Source organism: Falco biarmicus, chromosome 18, assembly GCF_023638135.1.
Source record: "Falco biarmicus isolate bFalBia1 chromosome 18, bFalBia1.pri, whole genome shotgun sequence".
In the NCBI taxonomy this organism is placed as follows: domain Eukaryota; kingdom Metazoa; phylum Chordata; class Aves; order Falconiformes; family Falconidae; genus Falco; species Falco biarmicus.
Window position 1 is genome coordinate 3345109 of NC_079305.1, and position 27039 is coordinate 3372147.

Here is a 27039-nt window from a genome sequence, read left to right on the forward strand (position 1 = left end):
TTCTCAGTCTTTCATTTGCTTTCATGAGGCAGGAGAGAAAGTATAAAGTGGGGAATTTTATTTTTTTTCTCTGAGAAAACACTTCTGGCTGCAAATTAAAAGGATATCTATTTTCAGCTCATCAGTTTTGTTTCGGCACGTTGTGGTGTTACATATGAAATGCGGAGCTGACCTCTAGGTCTGAATCTGGGTTCAGAATTGTACTGCATTCATTGGGGAACAACAGGGAACACTGATTTTTTCCAGGGAAAAATGAATTTTCTTGAACTTGAAACCTTGCAAGACTGCTTGGGTTTCATGTGGTTTTCTGGTCAAGGAAAGTAGCAAATATCACATAAGAAGCACAAATGGTAAGTGGAAAAAAAAAATCAAACCCCACACCAAACGAAACCCCCTAAGTAAAATATTAGTATTATATTTTATTATTTTACTAGATAGACACTCTTTTTTAAATTTACTATTTTACTCTTTCTATATATAGACATACATAATAGTGTGAGTATGTGTATATATATTCATAAAAATATGAAATATTTCAGCAGCCCTAGAATCTCTCCACTGCACTCAGGTCTCGGGTCTGAATCCAGAATTTGGATGGATGTCGCTCGCCTTTAAAAGTCACAGTATTTTGAATACTTGGATCCTTTGGGGTTTGCAAAATCAGGGTGGAAACGATGCAGAGAAGCCCTTGAAATTAAATTTTCAAGCTCTCCTCAGGCTTGCATGTTAGGAATGCAAAGTGGAGTTGGAAAGAAATGACCTGAAGCTGAGGCAGTGTGAAAAAGCCAGGTCCAGCCTGATTTCTACAGGCGTGAAGTGGAACCCACCTTGATGCCAGGCTGTTCAGGTGAGGAGGTGTTCCCTGGGGCCACCAGGGCTTGGAGAGGAGCTAGAAGTTGTCCTCATCTCAAGTCAAGCAGCGCTGGAGAAGCTAAATCTGTATTTGTTTCTTATTAAGTGGCTTCACTCGCACTAGGGAGGCGATGTAATCCATAGATCGTATGGAAAAGCCTGTGTGAGTCATGTTACCTGTGTCCTGTGACGTTCTTCCTATTAATAGCCGTGAATTTCACCTCTGAAGTCAACGACAGCAGGTTCAGGCTGCGTGTGACCTGGCACCCTGGAGAGGACTGCGGTGTCACTTGTGTTCCTTTGTCAGGGTTTCCCTGTGCGTGCAATAGGGCTAAAGAGATTTTTATGCTGTCTCCTGAAGCACATGATTAACTGCTATAGAAATGGTAAACCAGACAAATATAATTATATAGGAGCGTTGCCTAATTAGATGATTATATATTCTAAAGCTGGAGTATTTGTATTAATATGAAAGGAAGGCTGGGTTGAATAGCCAAGAAGTCCAAACTCTGTGAAATTGCTGTAGGGTACTTGCACCCATGTACTTTCCAAAGCCAATCTTTAGTATTTAAAAAAAAAACTTGGCCCACGTGGGCCAAGAAAGGGAGGAGAAGCGGGAACATATGTGTTTCCACCCCAGAGACAGAGCTCCTGCTCTTCACTCCAACAGGCTCGCTGCCAAGACAGCTCGGCTGATCTACATTTTATCTGCAATGCATCAATAGTTTGTGCAGCCTTTTTTTTTTTTTTTTGCGCTACCCTGATGGCCCGTGCATAGCTGCAATCTCGCCAGCCCGCCCCAACGAAATGCTGCACCCCTCTGTAACTCTTGGATTGTGGTGTGTCGGCCAAGTGATGCTTTCCTGCACCAAGGTCGCTGCATTCTACAGAACCCCAAAGGGCAGGTGCCTTCACCTGAAGGAAAACTTTTTGTGTTGAGTTTAGCTGAAAATCGCAATAGCTGCGAGGAGACAGTTTATCTGTAGAAGTGGTTTTAAGATGCAGCACAGAAAGGGGTAACAAAAGGCTGCCCAATGCATCAAGGAGTCGAACTGCTGCGTCAGAGCAATGGCACGTTTTACACGGTGTGCAAGGCAGCGATGTAAATCTTTGGTTGCTGCCTCTGTGCTCCCCAGCCTGCTGCCATTGGAACGCTTTGTTCGCTCCCGTTTGGCAGAAGGTACGTCTGCCTCGCTGCTGAGAGATGGGACTGCAACTGCGTGTGAAAACCACCCAGAAAAAAAGAGATTTTTAGGGAAAGTTGGTACTGGGAATTGCTGGAACTGCAGCATAAGGACTTTGGGTAAAAGTTGGAGATAGAAAATCATAAGGCAAGTTTGTCTGATATCCTTGTGTGGTGTTATAATGTATGCTGCTGCAGCGGCAGCCCTGGCTGCGTTTTACGTGCCATTGCACTTATATTAAAACTGTGCTATAATAAAGAGGCAATAAATAAAAAGTTTCTGCAGATAGGGTTTCATAGCTTGTGGCAGGGACAAGGCAGAGTTTAGTGCAAATACCACCGGCTTCATCAAGACATGTCCATGAAATGTGAGATGCCCAGACTTTGTTTAAAAATCTAGATATAGCGATAAGGAAAAATGGTTTAGAGAAGTTGGTGTTGAAGTAAAACTGGGTAGACTTTTGCCCGCTAGCTTATCAGGGTTAGATTTTGCTAATGGATAGTAATGCTTAATTACAATGTTTTGCATAAACCAGAAAGGGATGAGGACCTGCTGTGGGAGTTTCGGTGAAACAGGGGGAATATTAAACTGGTGTGGAAAATCTGGGATTAAAATAGTGTTGCTTGCACAATGATAGAGCTCGTGGATCTTGTGGTGTTAACCAAGAAATTATGAAGGGTTTAGTGATGGGGAAACTGGGAGCTGGTTGAAGAAAGAATTGAACTGGAACAAGATAACACAGACTGGAACTTGAACTTTGTATCAACTTACGAATTGAGCTTTGAATTTCGGGTCCGGCTTGTTTTGAGATTGCTTTGTAACCTGTAGTTGGGTAAATAGGCAGGCACAGGCACGATCTCTGCGGTCGTGGAATTTGGGCAGGTTCTAGCCCACCACCAAATTCCCTGGGTTTTGTAAGATGCTTCTTTTATAGGTGGCAGGGGTATATAATTTACCTCTGCATTTTATGAATCTGGTTGTTTTACAGCACACGCAAAAAAAAAAAAGATTGGAAAAAAAAATGCACTTAAAATTAAGTCTCTTGGATACGCAAAGTGAGCGATCCTTTGCTTACACTGGTATTGGAGGTTCATGGACACCTAACTGGTATTTTTCCTGACTTTTCAGGCAGTATTTATCATAAAACGTGCAGCTGTGATCAGAAATCTGTCAGACCGGAGGAAATACAGGCAGGTTTTTTGGCAGGTGTCACATGCTGATTCAGTGCCCTTCTTCGGATCCATTTCTCTGAATAAATGGACAATTTCATGGCCATTCATGAGTTCATCTGTAAAGCATTTCAGCAGCTCTAGATGAGGAAATCAAGGCAAGGAAAGTCCTGTTTTTTAAAGGTACCAAATGATAAAGGTAGTAAGACTTCCCAGAGAAGTTGGCTGTAGGAATTAGTTGCCTCTGTGGTTTTGTAAATTCAGCAAAATAACCGATGATATACCTGGACACGTACACAAGCCCTTGAGCCAAGATTTATTGGAGGCTTTTGCTACTCAACAGAAACCTTGAACTAGGGTAGAAAAGTCTTCAGCTGGCAGTCCCAAGCAAAACACCTCTTCTGCCTCCTGCAAAACTCGGTGTCCTTTCAGAAAATTCACTGCGTTTAGCACAAAGGCAGTTTTACTTAAAAAGAAACAACCAAAATCATACTAGGGGCTGTAGAGGTGGGAAAGACTAATGTCAAAGAAAGGTCCTAACCAATATGGTTTCCCTTTGCCCAAGGCTGAGTAATTACAGTTTGATGAATCTGTGATGAATTAGGCTCATTTAATAGAACCCGCAGAAAGCACAGGATCCACGTGCTGTATTCAGAGTCTAGGGTGACTTGGAAACGATTACGTATATAATCCATACCTAAAATACTAGGGGGCATATTCCAGGGGGGTGTAAATCAGTGTGTTGCCAGTCAACCATGGCCGTGGTGTTTCCAAAATGCTACTTTAGGAATAAGGGATCTCTTCACTTACAGCCTTCCCATGAAAACATCCCATGGTCTCCTTAAAGATGCAGCTCCTTGATCTTCAGGACTCCTAAGCATTTCAAAGCCAAGCTGAAATGAATGGCAAAGGACCCTGAAGATCAAAATGTTTCAGGCTATTAAGATATATATATATATAAAACCAAACAAAAACCCCAGCACACATGGTTTTTGCACAGTTAACATTTTTTCCTGTCTGGAAGACTTAATGACTGACTTGAATGTTGTTCATTAGGTTTCTCTGGAGATGGAAGAAACAAGAAGAGTGATTTAACAAGATTGAAAAATAAAAAAAGAAGAAGCCGGCAATAAATTTGAACGTTGTCTAGATTTCAGCTATCATATATTGTGGGGATAATGGCATATTAATGCACAAATCAATATACAGAATTAAAGCCAAATTCCCGGTTAGGCTTCTCAAAGCTCTGGGAACCTTAACCCTCTTTTCTCTCTCTTCTTAGAGAAAGAGTAAGGCCTGATGGAAAGAGGATGTTGAATGTCCCACTGGTATGGGTGCTGTCATACTTAGCAAATAATTCTGTGTTCCTCAGAATTATTTCAGGAAATGAGCATCTTGCCAACACACAGATGTGACAATTGAAATTGAAAAAAAAAAAAAAAAAAAAAATTGTGACCTGCTGTATTGGGAGCCTTAGCCGTGTATCTTGCCATGCAAATAATTTTCAGATTGGGGCTGGCAGCAGAGCATCATTTAGCTCCCGTTTGATGAAATGGAGCACATCTGAGCAAGACATGAAGCAGCTTTAAGAGCTGGTGGAGGAAAGAGTCTTCACGCATGGCTTCTAATGCCCTCCTGCTCTGAAAGCAGTTCATGTGGGGCCAAGACGTCTGTTTCTGGCGGTATGGCTCATCATTGCTCTAAGTGCTTAACTGTTTATGACTCAACTACTCCTCTGTTTTGTCCCTAAGTGGGAGCAAAGGAGGTAAAGTGAGGGACCAGGCAGCGGATGGAACTTATGCAAGCTTTGCGTAGCCTCAAAGCACCAAGAGGGCACAAGCAGCTGTAGTACAAGCGGTCCATCTTGGGCTGTTGGCACGATATCTGGCTAATGTGCTGTGGCATGGCACGCTTCTGGAAAACAAGGGCGTTGTTTAAGCCTTTGGAAACTTGCCCCTGTACGTAGAAAAACCATATCAAACATCTGCATCATGTTCAGGCTTTTGGAGATTGCTGGGTGCCTTGATAACGTATCAGAGAATGGCTCTTCCCAGTTCAAGCGTGCTTCATCCCTCTGCCTCTTCCCATCCCAGGAGAGGGGCAGCTGAGCGATGGACGGGGGGTGTAGGTGGTGAAGGACTGGTGATCTGGGCAGCCCTGGGACCTGTTCCTACTTTGGCTTCTGCTTTCGGAGTTTGAGAAATCTTTGACTTCCAGACATCTGTACCAGTTCCACCTGGTACCAGCTTTTTTTCCTTTATCTGGGCGAGGAAAGTATCTGCCAGATGGGACAGTCCCGAGCCTGAGAAACTTCAAGTTGAAAGGAACGCTAAATAGGCTGGTTTTGGGAAACAGATTTCTTCCTTCTACCACAAACCAGCACACCACTTATTTCTATTTTTCAGTCCCTGCCACAGAAAATAGTCTGACTCCACTGTTACCTCATTTGCACCGGAGTTCATCACTGAACGCGGCCAGCGGTGTGCTGAGCTCCCCCAGCCGAGCTGCTGCATGCTTTGGGGCTCATCCTGCCTTTAATTTTCTCAGTTTGATCCCTTTAACTGTAGGAAAAGTTGAAGTGTAACAGTAGATGGCACTCTGTCTACCCTGCTCACAGCACATTGCGCTGGGCGCAGGAGGAGCTGGGCATAAAATGTGGGTTTGGGGGGCTGGGAAAAGGGGGGCTGGGAGGCTGTTGGGAGCTACCCAGGGCTCTGCTGTCTTGCTCATCACCTGGATGACAAGCTAGCCCTGCTTTGGTACAGTACCAGTAACGGGGATCGGTACCCTCCTGCTCAAAATAGTCTTTTACTTTCCCTGTAGCGTGTCTTTGTGCTCTGCCTGCTCGTCCAGGCAGGGCGGTGGGTTTAAAACCCTCAGCAGTGCAGCCTGCTCGTGTCATCTGCCTGTACAGGTGCTGTGGCTTCCTACAAACCCCTTCTGCCAGGACAGCTGCCCTGTGCCAGGCAGAATTGGTGCAGAGTATTGTCCCCGAGATTTATATTGTGTTATTTCAATATATCTTTTCAATATAAGATTCTTGCTCTGCCTCTTTTTTGTTTGGTGTTTTGGTTTTTAGGCTTTTTTTCCCTTCCCCTAGAATAAATAAAGCCTTTCAAACCGAAGCCATATGGTTTTTCTTTGTGCCCGTAAAATATAATCCATCTTCATCCTATGTGGAATAGACACCCCCTCTCAGCCCTCTGCTAATAATTCCTTTTTGGCTTTTGTAGCAATGCCCAAAACGCGCTTGTGCTTCGTTTTACAAGCCTCTGCGCAAACCCTCAGCGTGCATTTTACATCTAAGCCTCTTTCTCTGCTGATTCTGCATCTGTTCTCAGCCACGTATCATAGGTGCGTAGCTGAGAAACTCTGTAGTGGAGTTAGGAGGCGCGATGGATTAATCCGCCCTGTTGTTTTCCTAAAGTTAGCAACACTTGAGAAAACGTCAAGTCAGCATCACCCTTAACGGTTAGTAAAGGAAAAGCTGATCATAACTGGGGTGGCTGGTTAAATTCTGAACTCTTGTTTAGCATCTTTTAAAAATCTCTTGGAGATTTTCAGTCGTGTCTTTATACAGTTTTCTTTTGCTGTATAGAAAAAGAGTTCTTCAGGGAATCTTTAAATAACTATTTATGGTACCAGTTTTCTCCCAGCCTGCCACCGCTTCCTTGTGAACATGCTACAAACAGAAGAAATCTCTTGCCCTAGCTGAAATTCAGAGATTTCAGATAATCAGGTAAAATTTTAGCTATTAGTATTCTATTTCCTTGTCAAGAAGGTGCTTTTAATGAGCAATGTGGTGAAATACTCAGGATCGGAGGTTTCCTGAGGGTTGAAATAGTAATTTTCAAAGTGTGCTCAGCTGAGGCAAACAGGCATCAGTGAAACATTTCTCATTGGGAAATGAGAGAATATTATGGGGTTTCTGCCACAATTTGCACACTGTCTCCTGAGTAGCCAGGGAAAATTCCTCTGGGAGATTAAAATCCTGAAGGAAGTAAAAAAAAAAATAAAAAATAAAAAAAAATTGTGTGGACTAGGAGCTTTGCTCACGAGCGATGGTCAGTGACCTTCAAGGACGGAAGAAAGGTGATGTTATGCCCAAGCGTTTTATTAGCACTCCTCCAAGCTGCTTCTCACCCCCGGTTCCTCCAGGAGGTGTTTACAACACTCTGGGAATGTTTTATGTTGAGTTGGATAAAATTTTGATTGCCACGTCTGGGATGGGGGTGGCTGTTGTGAATGAAGCAGGGAGGAACGTGCTGCCGTTCACGGGTGTTTCTGTGTATCTGGGTGTTTTCCAGCTACACGGCAAAAGGGGAAAAGCTGTGTTTGTACAGGTTATAATGTGGAAGGAAACCTAAGGGCATTTGGGATGATAGGAGACGTTCCTCCTTAGATGCCAGAGAAGATGTATATTCCACTCAAGTCTATTGTAAGTTAGTCTGTATAGTCTCTCATGTTGTCTGGAGGTTCCTGCCTTTACCTACTGAGCTCTGCTTCCCAAAGTGGCTGAAAAGATAGTGAGCTTTAAACCTGGTGGGTTTTTTTCTTTCCTCCCTCTTTGGTGACTTGTTTTCTGTGTTGTCATTTCTTTTAATGCGTCAAAGCATCATCTTAGGCTCCTCTCCATCCAGTTCACTTCAGCAACCGAAACGTGAGGATGATGTGGGAAGGGTTGTGGAATGATAACGGCAAGCTGAGGGAGGTGAGGGAAGGGTGGTGTGATCCCAGGAAGATACTGTCACGAGTTCCCTTGTTAATGAGCAAGAGTGGCTGTAGCTAACAGACTTCTGGAGCATTAAGGTCTAAGCACATTATAAAGGACCGTAGACTTTCTTTCTCTCTGGCTTCCATGTCTGTAGACTTAATCCTGATGCAAAAAAAAAAAAAAAATAAATCATGTAACCCTTAACGCAGTAATAAGATTACACGGATAGCTCACAGAGGTATATCTTTTTATATATATTTATCAAGCTAAATCCATGCAGGCTTCCCAAGCCCTCATTCCCACATCATGTCCCGTTACCTCCCATCCCCTGGGAAGTGTTTTCCGATCAAGTGTCCAAATATGCTCTTTGTGCTGCACAGTGCGCAGGTTCTAGTGCTGCAGCATCAGTATAGCATGTAAGTATGCAGGCACACACAGATTTATGTAATTATGTGTGAAAGACTCAGTACTACAGTACTTTTTATATGGTATCCTTTCATACATATATATACTTAATATTCCATGAACATGAGCAACTTCAGTACAAAATCGCTGAAGTCAGCACCATTTTTTATAAGATACATGTACTACATTATTCCTCTTCCTTTTCTGCACCCATGTGTAAACCTTGTGGAAACCTATTCATTTGACTCCTACTAACTGGGAGTCAAAGTGGCAAGAGAAATACTAATTCCTTTTCGGCATCATCTCTCACTAGTCTAAAGAAACGACAAAATTATGGGGAAGTGTCTGAGCTGTCTCAGTGAAGGATGCTGCTTTGACAGTCCACTTGAACGCTGCTAAAGAAATATGAAATATTTCTATTTACTTTAATCAGCTGTAAATCAGTCCCTTGCACTCTGAGCCAAATCCTGCAACTCCTTAATCGTGTATCCCTTAATCACTTGCAGTTCCACTGAAATCCTGTGCCAGTTAGTTGCCCGTGTTCATTGGGTTATTCAGGATCGAGCCCTAAAATGTCAAATACTTGTTCTCCAAATGCATACACCACTTTGCACTGGTAGTATAAATTTGTGGGACATATTTAGGGCAAGCGGTATTACTCTTGTGCAACTTTTTAAATTTTTATACTACATATTTAGGTCGTTATGCAAAGAGATAAAAAAATGAATTTAAGGGTTATTCTCCCCACCCCCAGTATTTAACTTTATTCCTCTTTTTACATTTAGATCGTTTTTTGACAGACAGTAGATGGCTGTTTATTCTTGAAAGCATTTGTTTCACCGGTGCTCCTGATAAAATTACTGAATTGATGATCCACAATATCTGTCTCTTTTCAAGATATCAAAAAATGCTGTGTGGACCCATTAGCGCTCACCTTGGGTAAAGTGAGTAGCCAGATAGGAATTACCATATTGATCCCAGCGCTGCTTCAGTCAGTCCAATACCCTTGCCCTGACTGTGGTCACTATCTGCTGCTTCAGCAGAAGGCGGAGTGAGTCCTTTGAAAACTACAACAACTTGGTCTCAGGAAAAGTTGCTTCCTGACACGTATTTATCCATTCTATTTTTAAGGCAGGTCGGGCTTATGTCCACTCTAAACCATGTGTAACCGATATAAATCTGGATGGCTTTGCTATCCGTCTATACAGCTGCATCTTCAGGATGCTGCTGAGTTATCACCATTTCCCTTTTTATCAGCTTCACCTTTGTTGTCTTGTTTTAGGGTGGCTGTTCAAGTCTCTAGGGCAAGCATCCTGGATCCGTGGTGGCCCTACATCACGCCGTGGCTACAGGGAATATCGATATGCGCATAATCAATGAGGGGCTGCTTAGCGCTGGGCTGAGAAGCTCAGTGTCTGGTGCTAAGCAGAGGAGAGCACTGGTCGAGCCAAGGGCATTGCAATCGGATAATTGATTGCCAGGGTGAAGAATGCAGAAATCTGCTGCTTTGGCAGAATCGGCACAGCAGACAAATTTCTTCATTCACGCAAGAATTTTTAAAAGTAATGTAGTTAATTGAAATATGTTCACCTTCTTCCCTGACAAGCGCCGTTGTTCATTATTGAAGCAGTGGCCTCTGAGGAGACGTGACTTTTGCTGTAGAAGGTAAATAGCACGCCCCTTCCTTAAGGAAGGTTAAACTGCCTTCTGATGAGAAATGTGGAAATTGTGAACTTTTTATAAAAGCATTGTTAGGGAGAATCTGAGTTAAGAGAGGGCAGGGACTACTGCACATGCATAGCTTTTCCCAAAAGCCGCTTTATATACGTGCTATCCAGCACCATCGCTCCTGTGCATTCCCACAGATCTGGAATCCTCTTCACGTGGAGGGAGAATTTTACTTGTGTTGTAGGAAGAGAATAGAATTTACTCAGTTGAATGTAAAGCAGGTGCATTTTTTGCTAAAGGAATGCTCCCAGAGCTTGTGATAAGGAAGTTATCCTGGAGCAAGACGGGATGTCAGTCTAACAGAATGGATTTCAGAATGGATGTAAGCAAATAACCTCATTTGAAAATTTAAATCAGAATGATCTGGCCAAAAACAATTTTGAAGGAGACTTTGTTAATACATTTATTTATTTTTTTTCAGAATGAATTTCCAAAAGGCACCTAATCTATAAAAGCCATGGAGTTCTGGTACTTTCCTTTTTCCTGCAAAAAGCGGAAAAATTCTGAACCGAGTGTTTTGACCTCTCCGCAGGTTGGAAATCTGCACTCTTAGTAACTAGATGCTCACAAGAATCCCTCGTAGTGGTGGTATTTATGAATGGAGACTCTTTGCTCTTCTAACAGCATAGTCCCTGAACGCTGATAAGGACACATGGGAGATGACCTTGACTCAAACTGCTCCCCCCAGGTTGTTTCCACCATTTGAAGAAATGGATTTGGAAATGATCTTCAGTGAAACTCTAGCCCTCTCCACTTTCTCTTTTCTGCTTAGACCAGTTCCTCTCAGTCTAGGGCTTGCTGACTCCAGCTTCAGTACATCTCACTGAACTATACTTGAGAACAATTTTTTAATATCTTCTGGCCTATTACCATGAAATGGTTGTAAAAGGTGAGCGAGTGTCAGAGGTGTAGTAAATCTGCAGATTTACTTCATCAGCATTTGGCCATTCTTGGCCAGAGGCTGCTTTACTTGCAGCTTTTGCATTATTGATAATAAAAGCTCAGCACTGCGTATTAAAAACAGAAGAAGGAGGGCTTGACTGCAGAAAGGCCGTAATCAGCTGAAAATAAATGTGACTTTACAGTTCCAAACAGCAATTCCACCATTCTGTTATTCCAATCTGTCACACCGACTTTATACAGTGTGAACAGAGTTCAGTTTTCTGTCGTGAATCTGGAGGAAGAACACAGAGTCAGACTTCAGAGATTGATTTAAAAAGAAAACAAACCAAACAACAAATATAAAAATTAAGGGGGGGGGGGGGGGGGGATGGGGAAAAGGCAAAGTTCAGGAGCATCAGTAAGTTCTTCATCACTGTGCTAAACAGCTGGCTTTGCCTGGAAGCATCGGCGCTTGGCATTTTGCCTGGCTAAATCTCACACGCATTTGAGAGCTGACAAAACAATACCTAAACTATCACAAATGAGCTTATTTTCCAGAAAACAACATGGATTCTTGAAAAATCATGTTAAGAAACTCTCATGTGTAGGCTGGGGGTTGATTAGCGCAGGTTAACTCCCATGTTCTTCTATGCTCAGAAATAAAATTAAAACCCCTTCTTGCAGATTTGATGCTACACCGCCAAGCAAATCCTGCTGCAACCAAATGCCTTAAAATGATGCAATAGCTGCTTTGACTTGAACCCCGGGTTTGTGACGTTCTGTAGCATCCCAGTAGCTCTGGCTGCTTAGGGGCTCTTTGCACCGGGGTGAGTATCCCCACAGCCAAGTTCAGCAGCCTGACGTGAGAAGCGGCGTTACGTGCGAGGCAGCCTTTTGCTGCCCTTGGAGGTGTTCTTTCTCCTCAACAAGACCAGGCTGTCACATCAGATGAGGGATGGACCTTCCATGAGTTATTTCACTTTAAAGTTACCTGTGTCGCGTAGCTACACAAGGGGTTTTTCAAAGGCACGTTTGCCTCTGGTAACATTTTGGTGTTCTCGTCTCCCTTGGTAGGTGCTTGTACTTGTAAGAACTGAATTCCTGCACCCCCACCCCCCCATCTCTGCTTGACTTCATTGGCTTTCAGTGGAAAATGGTTTAACTGTCTCAGTATCTTTGAAAACCTACCCTTGAAAGTTTTGATGGCACCCGGTGAGATTTCAGCTCTTCACTGCGTGTTAAGCCGGGTGGTTTTACACAGCATCACCTCCTCTACAGTAACATACAGTGTCCTCCTGACTCACTGTCCGTGTGTGCGGTTTTACCTCGCTAAATGCAAAATTACTTACCTAACCTTCATAACGGGCCAGCCTACCTCCTGTTTGAGATGGTGCAAGAGCATCACAGGGTGGCTGCAAAATAGTTTGAACAGTATCGTTCTCATGGTAGCAAGTGACCAAAGAACTTTTACAATTTTAATTTGCTGTTCCTTCAACACGTTTACGTTGGTCTCATGACTTCCACGTATTACATATGTGCCTTATTAGCAGGAGAGACACAGAAATTAGCTCTGAGTATGAAATAATTTTTGTCACTAGACTGTTTGCGCTTCAAACTCTGCTATCAAAGCACAGTTCATTGCTTGGAAATAGGTCGTTATTGTAATGCAAAGAATGCAATTATATTTCAGAGCAGGTTGTGTGTGGGGGGTCCCCCCTTTTAGTTTGTCACAGTAATTTTTCTGCTAGCTTCTCATAAAAGTTTATTTTTAGTTTTTCTGTCCAACAGTGTCACATCTCCACGTGCTATTGGATAAGTTCTGAGGTACAATCCCAGGCTGGACATACCAAGCGTTATGTTCTGTGCACTGGTTTGCAAAAGTGGCCGGTTGAAATCTTGTCTTTAGCAGACACCTGAAGGCTGTGCTGGGACTTCAACAGGAGCATCTGAGCACACTGCTTAGCTCGGGATGTGGGGTTTTCCAAACTGCAGGCGTTCCGATCTGGCCTGGGGGAGATGGCTCTGCCTTTTGCTTCTGACCTTATGGCTCCCCAGGTGGGGAGCGCTTGCCTGAAGGCTGAGCTCCGTGGGCTGGTGTGCCACCTTGCCAAAGAGCTGCTCTTAGTGCCTGTAGCCTTCCTTCTGACACAGAAATGCATTTGTTTGCTGATAAGATTTATGCCTTTTCAGTTGGCAGCGGAGTATGCTGAACATTGAGCGAAGCAACCATGTATATTCATATATATTCATGTATATAATGTAGAATGATGCAAACTAGTTTCAAAGGGGATGGATTTTTGCTGCCAGCCTAAAGGGACCTATCATAGAGCCACTCTAAACTGAATCAAGCCACGATCTAAGGCTGGATATGTTTGCTAAAGGCAAAAACCCCTCATCTTTAACGAGCTATTTATCATCCGTAAATGGAATCATTCTTGTTTTACCAGAACTCTGCTGGGATCAATGCATCAACTTAAAAAAAATAAAAATCAGGTCGTCTAGGTTCATATGAGACAGCGTTGCAGCTAATTGAGGCTAATGTCACTGTAAAACTCCGCACAGCAGGCAGCATGTGTGTATGCATGGGGGTGGGTATTAGAAGACTGGAAGAAATGTTGAAAATTTCTTTCGGTATCTGTCTGCAATGTCCTTGTGGAGCTCTGTGACAAGCAGCGTACCTGCACGCGAATGGCACGGTAGCTTCCACTAGCAGAGAGAAAGTTTCTTCTGGATGCCTGTGCTTCAGCATGGTGCTGGTCTTGGTCAGCTTTAAACCAACTTCAGTCTGCAGTTCAGCATATAGATAAAGCCTGAGAGCTGCAACGTCCCCCTTGTTTGGGATGCTTGAAGAAGGATGGCTGAGCTAGGGGGAGCTGGGGAGGGGGCCTGCAGGGGCTTGGGCTGGCATTATCTCTGCTCTGGGGCAGGGGGCAAGGTCCCCGTGCTGCTTTTCCTGGCTGTTCCCCAGCTGCTCTTCCTGGATGACCTTTCAGAGGGGAAAAAGGAGGTGGCTGGCTTGGTCTGCATGCTTTCCCCTAACACCAAGGTGCCAATTATTGTAGTGGCTTTTGTGGATTAAAGCGTTTCCCGACTGGAGTGAGGCCAAGAAACTAATTTCATCCATCAGATGCCTTTCAGCAGGAACTGGCATTCAGGGTACAGCCTGTTGCTAGACCTGATGAGAGCAGACTGGTTTCTGGGCAGCTTCTCCAAGCTTACCAAGCTCAAAATTGTGCAGTACGGAGACGGCAGTGCAGGAGGAGATGCTGTAGCTGCGATCTGGTATCGCACTGCCAACAGGCTGTGCATCGGGATCTGGTGATGAACGCTACCTGTTTCTTATCGCCAACGGCTCGTGTGATATAGAGCCTCCCTGCTCATCCTCTGGCTGCCTAACCAAGGAGCCAAGCTGTGGCAGTGAGCCTGCTACTACAGCATTTTTTTTTTCTTGTGTAAAAAATGCTCACTTGCACGAAATACAGATCTGAAGTGAAATCTTTAAACGCTTATTAAAATGCCGATGTCACTAGCTCAGTAATTCTCATGAGAGTGGCTGAGGAAGACCACAAAGCTTTTTTGAAATAGGCTCAGAAAAATGCTACTTTCAAGAAAGATGGTGATGGCACAGGTGGAACCCACCAGGATCAACTAACTGTTTCTGTGGAATACGTACGCCGCTGCCTTTATGGTTTTACGGACTGTGTTTTATACGTAACAGGTATCAAATCCAGGCTTGCAAGCACCTGCAGAGTGCTGGGAGCTAGAACCCGAGCTCCGCTCCAGGCCTTGCTCTGGCATGCTGTGCAGTCTCTGATTTTCTCCTCTTGCGTTCACCTGGTTTCTCCAGTCTATCAACATTTGAGGTCTTGCGTTGTCTCTAGCCGTGGATGTGAATGGTACCCATGGCTGGCAGATGCTCCAGGTATGACAGCGGTGGAAGGCTGCCTTGCCTGAACAAGCTGTCACTATGCAAATCTCTCCAAGCATCACTAGGAAAATTGTGGTGTTACACAAAAAAACCCTGCTGAAATGTAGAATTCCTCCATGGGCTTAAAGGGCTGGCTGGTGGGCACGCAAGGCTGCTGTCACGGCTCACGTGTATTTTTCACGAGGAGAGTTTGGGATTGATGGTGACAGATGCAGAAGCTCGCTGCTTTGGGATTTTAACCACGTTACGTACAATAAGAAATGATCATAGTGCAAACTAGACCATTGTATTAGGAGTCACCGATTTAAGTGAATCCATTTCATCGGGACTACTCATTTGCCTAAAGCAAAGCAGGTGCCTCATGTCTTTATTCCAGGGCATGCAGCTCTCTCTTAGGCTCCTCCAGCTATGATTTATGAAGGACGAGAGCTTGGCAAAGAGCAAATGCGTAATGCAGTGGTGAGGGCATCTTGGAGGTCCCTTTCTCTTTCCAAATCACAGAGGCTATGGCTCAGGTTTGCCCCTAGCTATAGAGCCCTGGCTGCTCGGCTGATGCTGTAGCAGACCTTGTCTTTCTTTTTACCAAGCCAAGCCGTGGCTATCGGCCAGGAATCAACGGCTGTGCAAGCACAGCAGCCCACACGTTACAGCAGGAGGGGTATTTAATTTGCTCCAGTGAAGGTTTGCGCAGCACAGAAGTGGAGGAGAACACAGCTGGCTCCCAGCTTCCTTACAGCTGCCCTGAATCCCCCCTGCATCAATAAACCAGTTATACGCTGCTAACCCTCCCACCTGGTTAATAATCAAGGAAAAAGGCAAGCCTTTCATGTCGGTGTATTTTCAGAAGGATGCCTATCCATTTATAGGGTGAGACAGCTTGTTGGGTGCGTGCAGCTCAAATTCAGATTTGCAGGGAGATGGCTGTGTGGAGGAGATGCAGCTGGCCCTATTTATGTCTTCTGAGCGCTAGTATAATCTGATTTATGAGCAGCAGGGAAGGGCATTATTGATAGAAATCATAGGGGCTGGGAAAACGCCTTTTTTCATGCACTGTGCTCTTGAATAAGCTGTTTGGTTGTGTGGTTTTTTTGTTGTTGTTGTTGTTCCCCTTTCTTCTCCCCCTTTCCTGAGTAATCCAGGACTGCTGTAAAGCAAAACTTATTAATGTTTGTCCAGTTCTTTGTAAAGCCCTTTTGAAAGGTTCATCATGGCTGTAGATTGATTATGTGTTTTTAAGCCTTGAATAGATAAGTAGCAAGGGATTTAACTTAATCCTGAATGTTGACCTGTTTCTTCTGGCAAAGAAAAAAAAAGTGAAAGGTGAGTACATGAAAGCTACGTGATCTTGCAAGGTAAACTGCTCTTTTTTTTTTTTTTTTTTTTTTTTTTTTTTTGCCTCAATTACAATGAGAAACCTGTCATATCAAACTAGAAGTGAAGACATGGGAAAATGAGTTCCCTTCTTGCATGACTCGTTCTACCAGTGGTAGGGAAATTATACGGCTTGGTGAGCTGGCTGAATCCACCCAGCCTGTGCTTACCCATCCCACTGAAACCCAAAGAACTGAGGTATATGCCCAGTTAAGCAGGACAGATTTCCCTTTGCAATACATCAAGCTCCTCAAAGTGGAAAAGTAAAGTTAGGCGAGCAAATGGGAGCTATTTCTAAACTATGGGGTTTTTTGGTTGTTTTTTTTTTGTCTGCAGATTGTAGCTGTTGCGCTTCAGGGTCTCGGTTGTCTTTAGCTAAAAGGTTGCCTGCCTTCAGACCCTGGGGGGAACTATCCCCAAATGAGACTGCTATGGATGTAGAAGGAAAATTGGCCCTGGTTAAAGTCAGTGTAGCAGTAGCTGTTACAGAATTTGAGCATCTTTCTTGCACATTTCTGCTTTTGCAGCCAGTACTGTAATTAGAAGAAGAAATTGAACATCGTTAGGACTGTGCAGGATCTCACAGTAAGATAAAACAGGTCTCTTGAGCGTGGACTGGTGTTGCCTTGCAGTAAAGAGGCTGGAGTTTCTCGTTTGCTTTCTTTACAGTGGTTGGTGTGACATAACTGTCTCGTGCCTTGAAGTCAATGCCTGTGATTCTTCCATATTCACTCTTCATTTTCACGTGCCGCCTTCTCTTTGCGGTTTTTAAGAGCAGGATTCCGGCACGCTTTGCCACAGGGCAGGCAGGAGATTAGATTCTGCCCTTGCTAACATGACTAAGGAGAGCAGAGAGGAGGAGATGCTTTCCCTCCCATGGTCCAAAGAGGAAATAGTTTGTGATGTTCTGTTCCTGCGTGCCAAACTGCAGACACCTTCGCCCTGCATCACGCATTGCGGTGCGGGGTAGCTGCTGGTACGCAACAGATGAAGCTGGGGCTTGAAGCATGTGGAAGCCTCCTTTTTTTCTTGAATACGCTTCAGCTGGCAGAAATGAGTCCAGTTTAGACCTGCTGAAAACGAACCCCTTTGGCTTGTGCGCCATGAGATTTGGGGAAGTGAAAGCCATGCAAAGAGACTAGAGGTGGCTGTTTGGGGGCCACAAGCAATCTTCCCTTTTATCTGCCTGAGCAAATATTTTTTTTGAGAAAACCTGAAGTCATAATAATGATTTAATTAATGCACTTGGTAACTGCATTTGGAAAGTAATTTTGGAGACATGTGGAGCACAGAAGGAGAAAGACGGAAGCTTTTAAAAATGCATGAGGAGCCAAAGCTGCAGAAGCAGAACTGCCAATTAAGAGGAAAAGCAGAGTCACCCTATGGTATTTTGTGAAGTAATGCATGTTGCCGTGTCCTTAAGAGGTGATTTGTTATATGAGCTGTAAAGCTGGTTTCCTACCCCAGCACAGCTGAAAGGCAGGATCCGTGCACATTAATCATGCATTAGCCTTTGTTAAATTCTAACTAAATGTTGTTCTGGGATGCTAATGGCTGTGAAGGACATCCTGTAGTAAATCTGCTTTGCATTTTCTCTTAAATGAATCAGGTGGCTCCTCTGTTTACTGTAAATAGAAGGTTAAAACACATTTTCCTCTTGGACATCAAATAACTGCCCAGCACCGGACCTGAGATAGAGACAGTTAAATCTGAGTTGAATAAACTTCAGAAAATCACAGCTTGCTCTTGCCTTGCCTGCTAAATTCTGCATCTTTTCTCCAAATAGATGTCCTGTTCCCCACTGCTGCCACCTACTCTCTTGGGATCGGCGCTGCCCTTGTTCAGTACTGCAGGCATTGCCTCCTCCCTCTGCCAGTGCAGGGATGTGTTGGGAAGTTCAGGTCTTGCCTGGGAAGGGCGGATCATGCTGCTGCTCATCCCCTAATTTGAAGGTGTGGGGTACCAAGCCTCTTTGCTGTAGCCAAGTCCTGTGATCTTCACGATGTGCCCTCCTATGCCTGTGATCATAGTGCAAACCTGCAGAAGAGTGGGAGATGGGATTTAGACAAGTGACTCATCCTTTTTGTTTGAGGATTTCTGAAAACACCGGAGTGATTTAGGAGGATGAGATCCACCGATGCTCCCAGTTAGGATGAGTCACTTAAAAGAATTAAAGTAGGATTCACAAAAGCAGCTAAATTATAGTATTTTTCACCGCGGAGACATGCAACACTGATTTATCTCATTGCATCATCTGAAAAATGAAAATATTGCTCTCCCCAAATAATAATTAGACTCTACAGTATCTTAACACATGAGGAAGTGTCAGCTGGATTTGCTGACCTTCGGATAACAGAGCTCACAAAGTTTAATGTCACAAGCAATGCTTCTAGAGAGAGACTTGGTGACAGGGTCTGAGAGGGAGTGGGGGTCTTGACGTTCGGAATATATGGGGTGGAACGCAGTCCGTATATCACCATTCAGGTTTATGCTCCAGTTTCACCTTTATACACATGACTGAAAAGTGATGACAGGGCACTTTGCTGCTCTTAATTTATAGTTGGCAGAATAAATTGTCTTTCCAGAAGAAATCTTGTCAGCGTTAATAGATAGTAAAGATACAGTAATAAATACAAGGATTATTTTTTCAGGTTTTATGCAGGGATGTTTTGCTTAGTATTTGCAGCTTCATGGTATGGTGCTGTAATTTTGTTTCCCGAGAAATGAGTGAGCCCCACCAGACCAGTCCTGTAAGTCCCAATTCAGGAAAAAAACTTGGATGCGCTCAATTTTAGGGCTGTACTTACATCTCTGCAAAACAAAGATGTGATAATAGTAGAAGCAAAGGGTTGTTACTTGTTCTGCAGCTTTCCCAGGGGGCACTGGTTGGTTTGGGTGGCTGTTTTTTCCTGCTGAGTGGGTTTCTGCCAGCCTGGCTGATGAGGGCTTAGCTCTGGTTGTTTTGCCAGAGGTAACGCACACCCCAAGCTGCCTCTGGCCCCCAGCTCAGGTCGAGCCAGTGTCACCAGACCTGCTCGATACCTTCGCCCTCATCTCTTCGGAAGCACGCTTTGTGCCCTTTTCCAGTTGCGTGCCCTTCGTGTCGTCAGCTGTCTGCCAGGAGAGCTTGGGCTGGGGAGCAAGTCCACGGCAGGTCCCTGTGGTATGGTGAGCGATGGCTGAAATGTGGGCAAGAAGAAGAAAAAAGAATGAGACCAAAATCTTCCTCGCTTTCCTTTGCCTTGGAGACCTTTTTTTTTTTTTTTTTTTTTTTCTTCATTTAAACTGATGTTATGATCAGGAGCTGTAAGGAAAGACAATGTTGTTTATAGAATTATTGTTTTCAAAATATATATATAATTTCTGCTTGGGTACAGATGGTAAGTCCTATGCAATTCCATCTAATTGTCTTTAAAAAAAACACCCCAAAACAACAAAAACAAACACCCCACAACATCCCACTTTATTAAAAAAAATTTAAAAATAGCTTCATAGTCTGAGTCATGCTGCAGTGAAAGATTAATGCTTTAAAAAATGTTTCTGTAGTTACTTTTCATGCTAAATAATGTCCTTTGAATTTGATTATACATTGTATTTATAATGTGTTCATTCAAACAATTATTAATGTTGAACTACAGCCAATTACTTTCTAATTTCATTTTACTTTGCATGGTTGCAAAAATGCTGTTATTGCTTGTTACAGATTACGTTTTCCTAGACAAAGACATGCCCGTTTATCATTTAATGCTGTAAAATGTTTATATGAAAGTACTCTGAGGACCAGCTCCTGAAGTCCTGGGGCAAGACCTTACATTGAGATGGTGAAGTCGACAGCGGGAACTGCTCTGGGAGTTCCCTGCACTGCTTCCCATGCCGTTATTTTGTAACTTTATTTGCTGTTATTCAGTAACTTTAGAATGTGAAAGCTTTAGCTCGAGTTGAATAGAAACTTCATTGCAAAGTATTATTATTTTTTTTAATCAAAAGTTGCTTCCATCACTCGTTTCTTAAAATGTGTCATTTTGTTTGAATTTTAACATACTGAAGAGCATCGCTATGATACGAAACAGAATATTTTAGAGTGGGGAAGTTTTGCAGAAAATATTTTCTCTTTGTTATTTAAAATAAAAACGCAAGAAGAAAGGAGGTTTTGCTTCTAACTCCAGGCACTCTTGCCTTGGCCGAGATCAGAAGGTCCTAAATCGCTTACCGAGGCAGGATTATTATTTGTATTTCCTAAGTCTGCTGCTTACTTGAGATGGTAGAGGAGTGTGTATGGCAAAGCTGGGAGCTTGCTGAGCATCTCCTACGTCCTGGTATGACAACTCAGGGTCGGGGCTGTTGGAGCATTAACAGAACAGTGCTCTGGGGGCTGCCTGCTTTGTCCCTCCTGACAGCACCCAGCTGCCCTGGGAGTGAGGCTGAAGGACACCTTCTGCTACCCCGATTAAAACTCCTTTCTAATTGAAAACTGTTCTGGTGGTTTAGTTCCAGAGGAGATGTTGCCTTTAGTCTCAACACTTGGGGGTGGGGATCATCTTGAGAAATTCGATGTTATCTAAAACAATCCAGTCAATGAGGAGTGTTTCCTGCATTAGCACCAGCCTAGCCTGGGGACAGAATTTCTGGATCTCTAAATGGTTCGCTTTTGTGTCTCTACACATGATAAAATTATATCCCCGTTAACTCTGCAGGGGATGTCTTATTTAGGTCAAGATGTCAGGGATGATGTATAGCTGAGTTAGCTCCCAGCTTTTTCCTTAGGACAATTATTGCTCTTTTTGATCAAAAGGTTTGTAGCTGTTGGATGGTGAAGTAACCTTTGGGGACATCTGATTAAAGCATACGCCTTTCTACAGCTGGCAGGGATCTGGTTGGTGCCACGTCTGGCTGCCTTTGATTTCTTAGGCTGAGGGATCGGGTGCCCGTTCACAGCGGGCAGACCTGAGCAAACCTTGTCCTAACGCTGCTGGAGATGCCTCCCATGCTTCGCTTTATCCTCCTTTCTGTCTCCTTTTATACTGCTAAGGCATCACAGGGGTTACGGCAAAGGTGCTTGCCAAGTGCACCAGCAGGGACAAACTCAGTCCTTGGGGAGTTCATCGTCTGTGGGTGGGACCATAAAGCAGGTCTCGTTCTCCTCCACCCGAGGTGGAAACACTAAGATGCCATCATTATTCCTTATCTTGTAAAACCACGGTACTTTTCTCTAGGAGCACTGGGTGCAGGGTGGTGAGAAATAACAGCATCAGGAACTTGTGTTTTCTAGTGGCTTCGCTACTTGCTGATTTCTAGTTTAGTATTTGCCCCCCTCCATCATGCTGTCCTCTGACCTGTCGGTATTCCTGCAGGGGATCATTCTGAAGGAGAGTGACTTTGTAAAACTGTTGCCTTTGTGAGGGACAGCAGAGATGAAAGAAATGCGACGACTGTGGGAAAGGAACGGCAGGTAGAGCCCACTTTCGAGGTTTGTAATTTTTCAGCAAGGTTTATTCAGCAGTGCACGTGGATCGATGGAGCTCGGTTGGGTTTTCTATAGCACAGCACTCCCTGGGAAGGTCTCGGTGCAAGCTGCTGCCGTACCACTGTGGTATCCAGGGTTTTCCAGAAGAAAATCCCTTCTGGAATGGGTTTGTCACTGCTAACCTAACAAGACCACTCGCTTTCTGAACCTATGTGGTATCAGCACAGTACTGGAGTTCTTTGTGAGACAAGGGTAGCGCTTCGGAAGGAGCACTGGAAGGTGAACACTTGCTCAGATAGCCATAAAGTAATTAATCTAATCTTAAATCCTGAGCATCTGGCTGTTGTAATTGCAGGTGTGGCTACAGGACAGTCCATGTTGCTACGGATTCAAATAAACAAACCAAAGCAGGTACTGCCCGCTTGCTCGCTTAACTTGCTTTATGAGCAGAGATTGCCAAGGCTTCGCAAGTGAAAGTGAAGTCAAGAGTTTCCTAAATGCACTGTCCTTCCCCATCATTTCCATGATGAAACAGTTTGTGCTTGTCTTGGAAGAAATGTCAGCAAAGGTTATTTTGACCAGAGAGATCTCATCAGAAGCTTCTTCCTCGAGCTGCAGCTTTACAGATGCAGCACACAACCCGTTTAATTAAGCACCCATCCTCGTAATCAAATGCTTTGCTTTTGGAGATGTCACCTTGTGTAACTTGATTAGATTTTTCTCTGCTAGAGGATGGAATCAATTTTTCTTCTAGTTGTTTGCTAAGAGGTTTTTTTATTAATAACGCAAATGGAAATTTGACTTGGAAGGTCTCCTCCTTGTATAGATCTGGTGGTTCTTGCCAAGTCGATGTTCTTGGCTCTGTAGCCGAATCAGTGATGACTTTGGCTTGTTCTGGGTCTTGGTTTTCCCTACATGATTTTCTTGTGCCAGTTCCTCACCTGTAGGATGCAAGTAGCTCTTCCCTAACTCGCAATCCCTTCGTTACCGTCAGGCCTTTCAGCTTGCTGGCTATAAGGGGTCCATCTATAGGTGGATACTTCCTGGTGGGGTTTGTCCCTTAAGGTTTGCTTAACTTCAGAGCTCAGGTCACACGAGTCTGGGCACAGGCTTGTTGTCAAACACAAAAAGGAAGCCTACAGAGGGTGGAAGCAAGGATGAGTAACCTGGGAGGAATACAGAGAAATTGGCCAAGCAGCCAGGGATCAGGCGAGGAAAGCTAAAGCCCTGACAGAATTAAATCTGGCCAGGGACATCAAGGGCAGCAAGGAAAGTTTCTGTAGGTACGTGGGTGGTAAAAGGAAGACTAGGGAAAATGTGGGCCCTCTCCAGAAGGGAACGGGAGACCTGGTTACCCGGAATATCGAGAAGGCTGAGGAGCTCAACAGCTTTTTTTGCTTCAGTTTTCACCAGTGAGTGCCCCAGCCACACCGCCCCAGGCACAGAAGGCGAAGGCAGGGACTGGGAGGATGAAGAACCGCCCACTGTAGGACATCAGGTTTGAGACTATCTAAGGAACCTGAAGGTGCACAAGTCCATGGGGCCTGATGAGACGCATCCGCAGGTCCTGAGGGAACTTTGTACAAGGCCGTGTAGCGACAGGACAAGGGGGGGTGGCTTTAAACTGACAGAGGGCTGATTCAGATGAGATATTAGGAAGAAATTCTGTGCTGTGAGGGCGGCGAGGGGCTGGCCCATGTTGCCCAGAGCAGCTGCGGGCGCCCCATCCCTGGCAGTGCCCAGGGCCCGGCTGGACGGGGCTGGGGGCACCCTGGGCTGGTGGGAGGGGTCCCTGCCCCTGGCGGGGGGTGGCACTGGGTGGGCTTTAAGATCCCTTCCAACCCAAACTGGTCTATGAAGTCAAACTTTAGGAAATAGGCAAAGACTTTGGAATAAACAAACTTGGACACTTACAAAGCAAGTGGGGTTTCTTAGGGTGAAGGCAGGCCTGTCTGGACTAAGTGGCTCTGACATATTGCGTGACTGCCTCTTTCTAGAGCTCTGGCTCATTTATGCAGTAAAACATTAATGATTTACAGCAGTAGGGCATGTTTGCATAGGTGGAGTAAAACTGCTCAGGTAGAAAACGCTGCTGTGGGCTTCTGTCCCCCGTAGGCAGCAGATCTGTGCACTGATGCTCAGCGCAGGCACTGGAGGAACCTCTGCGCTTGGTGCCTGCTCGGTGCTGGGGATGTATAATTGATGGGGGCGTGTGTCCCTGCTGCAGGCTGCTAACGAGACTCCCATACATTAATGCATTATCTTCCTAGGCCTTGGGGACCTCAGATTTACGTGCGAGTGTAGGTTCTGTGGGGTAAAACTGTAGCATCAGCTGTTCTGCACTAGATGTGAGATAGGTTGGTTTCTTTCTCTGGTGGGGGACGACAACCATTTCCTTACTGGTAGGAGAGCCACAGGGGGTGAGCATGGCATGGTTGATGTCCTATAGACTGACTTCTGGTCTTCAGCTGTGTGGTTGTGCCCGTGTTTGTACTAGTAGAGAAGGGACGGGGCAGAGTCACGTCCCATTTGGCTGTGACAAAGTAGATGCAGGAGCCGAGGGGGTTGTTAAAGGGGGGGGGGGGGATTGCAGAAAAGCAGGTTTGCTTGTGCACATGGGGCGAATCCTCCCTGCCTTGGTGAAGCTGAGCTCTCTCAGATAAGTCTCGTCACTACTACAACAACAGCAGCTGGAAATACTCACTGGCATTTGCTAATTTGATCAGTAACGGAGACCGCTCCTCAGTGCAGAAAGCAAATGGACTCCCCCCAGATTAGAGTGCAGCAATACCTAATTATCTCATCCTAGCCCTTGCCCTCTATGCCCACACGTGTTCAATCATCCTCCTTTAGTTCTGCCACCACAAGGATCTGTCATGAAATAATTCAGTTTACTTGTAGCCATTTCCTTTCGATAAAGTAAATGTCAGGTGGCTATTCATGGGCATTTTGCCGATGATCTGATCATTGGAAAAATAGTTCAAATGTTTCTGTATTGATTAAATTAGCATAAAGAAGGGAAAGTTGCGTGTGCTGCCATAAATTAACCGATTTATTTGTGATTTTGGTGTGTGTATATGTGCTAACTACTGCTGTAGAGGTCTGCCCTAAAGCCCATCATTTAATCCTTTACTGATATTTTCACCTAGGAATCATAGATTTGTTTTCCCACTGTGAATCTGTATTTTTGTTGGCAAATGGTGTAACTGCAGTCAAAGATGGACATAAAATTGGATGTGAAAACTCTCATGGTCGCCTGAATATTGCAAGAAAGCTGTACCTGACAGCAATCACCAGATATTTAAGAAATGGACAGTACAATTAAGAAATTCCAGTACAATTAAGTCCTCTTCCAAGAGGAAGTGAATGTTGGTTTTTTTTTCTTATTGTGATCTGATGCAAAGGTCTGCATCCGTCATGAATTTTAATTCTGGATGTTGATTTCTCTGCATTTATAAACACACCTAACTCTGGGCCTTCTGGGTACACATGCGTGCTCTGAATGAATGACAAATGTTTGGGTAGGCTTTTTAGATCTCTATCACATCTGAGAGCTCATTAAAACAAAGCAAATGCAATCAATCAAATTTGCTGGTAAAATGTGACAGGCAGTTACATTAGGGGATTAAAATCGTGGATTCCTGGAGGTGCTCTGAAACGGAGCAAGCGGAGGGCTCAGATGGAGCGTGTTGCTGTGAGGATTCTTGCTGGATGGCTCGTGCCGTACCCTATGGAGTTGCAATTCACAGTCAACCGGTGGCCTTTAGGTCAAATCATGTTTTAAAGGAAGAGAATCCAGGCTTAATCTGGTTTTGTTTTGTGTTTCAAACACAATCTGTTCTCTTCTGTTTTTTTGAATCCAGTGTGAGATCAACTCTGGCATACATATCCCACAGAACAGAGACAAAACGTATGAGAAGCTCTTTGGCAAGGCTGGATAACAGCTTTATTGAAAAGGTAAATGGCTAAGAAAATACATTAACATTCCGAATGGGCCCCATTTAATGTGATTTACATATAGTTCAGGATTCTATCTGAATTGTACCATGCAAGAGAGAGGTAAGTATTGGATATTGGTGCAAACGTAATTTTGCATTTTGTTCGACCCTGAGCTTGCCTAGACTATAAACCATTAGCCTGGAATTTGTCAAAGTAATCTGAAGGAAATTCAATCAGCTTTTAGTGTTTAAATCCTTTTAAAATCTTTTTGTCTCGAATGTTCCATTTCGCCCTCCGTATTCCAAGCATAACAACACTTCTTCCTTTGTCTGGTTGTTTGACATCAGCACCTGCCCTCAGCGCTCGCTTCTCTCGCATTCTGCAAAACCGGATTTTACCCTATGTACGGCTGGTGGGTTTGGGTGAGGATTTCACGTTTCCAGTACATCCTTAGCAGCCTCTCTGAGATGATCTGTCATTCATCTCTCAAAAAACATTAACCCTGGATGGGCAGAAATCCTTTTCACAGAGAGCATGGACTGAACCAGTCAAAGATTTCCTCTAGCTAGTGCTACCCAGTCCCCAAAGCTTATATTTTGTAGAACCCAAACCAACCGGTATTTCTTGATGGAAGTCATGATGTTGCATCTTACCCAGCAGCACTGCTGGAGATCTGTCTTCTGGGTTGGGTTTTACAGGCTCCTTCTCTCACTAGCCTTTGCAAAGGCTGCCAGTATATCGGGCTCCTTCCAGATTCCCAGTCTAGTGACAAGCCGAAGGAATGTCCCTGAAGCGTTTGGTGGTGTGATATTTACTTACGGTAATTGCAAACCTGTAGGCTTTAATAATGCACTAGATTTGTTGCTCTGTAAGCCCTGATGTAATTGTTATAATAAATAGATATGGTAGATAAGCATATACTGTAAATAAATACGGCTTTTAGGTTTAATTTCATTTGGCTGGGGAAAAGAAACACAACAAAATGCCATGGATATCTTTATCCCTTGATTTACTTTAGTCCCAAATACAAACAAGGCTATTTTTCAAACGCGTGACTCTAAATTGGAGACACAAATCTTGCCTTTTAATGACTTCGATGTCACTTTGTCCCACAAACCTCCATTTTACATGTCCAAAGTCTTAATCCGAAAGGCATATTTCCTAATGGAGATCAGCAAACCCTAAATTTTTATTTCTTTCATCTGCTTGGATCCCAGCATGTGGGTGCCAGAACATCAGCTACAGTTGATTGGCATTGTGCAATTAAAGTCAACGTAGCTATGCCAATTAACACTAATGTTGCTTTCAGATAAAATGAGGGCATGGTCCTAAGTTCTACCACTAACTTCTGGCTAGTGTTTAATTCTTATTTAAACAAAGCAGCACTGTGTGAACCTCACACC

The 27039-nt window shown here is 44.1% G+C and overlaps 1 protein-coding gene across 1 annotated transcript in view; it reads left to right on the forward strand.

Annotated features, from left to right (window-relative positions):
* Nucleotides 1–15022: 15022 nt before the first annotated feature.
* The window catches only part of ENTPD4 (ectonucleoside triphosphate diphosphohydrolase 4), a 241090-nt gene continuing 229073 nt past the window's right edge, over nucleotides 15023–27039 (forward strand). Inside the window, exon 1 of the mRNA XM_056363005.1 lies at nucleotides 15023–15032. The gene's annotated coding sequence lies outside the window, so the exon portion shown is untranslated. The remainder of the gene's footprint in view (nucleotides 15033–27039) is intronic.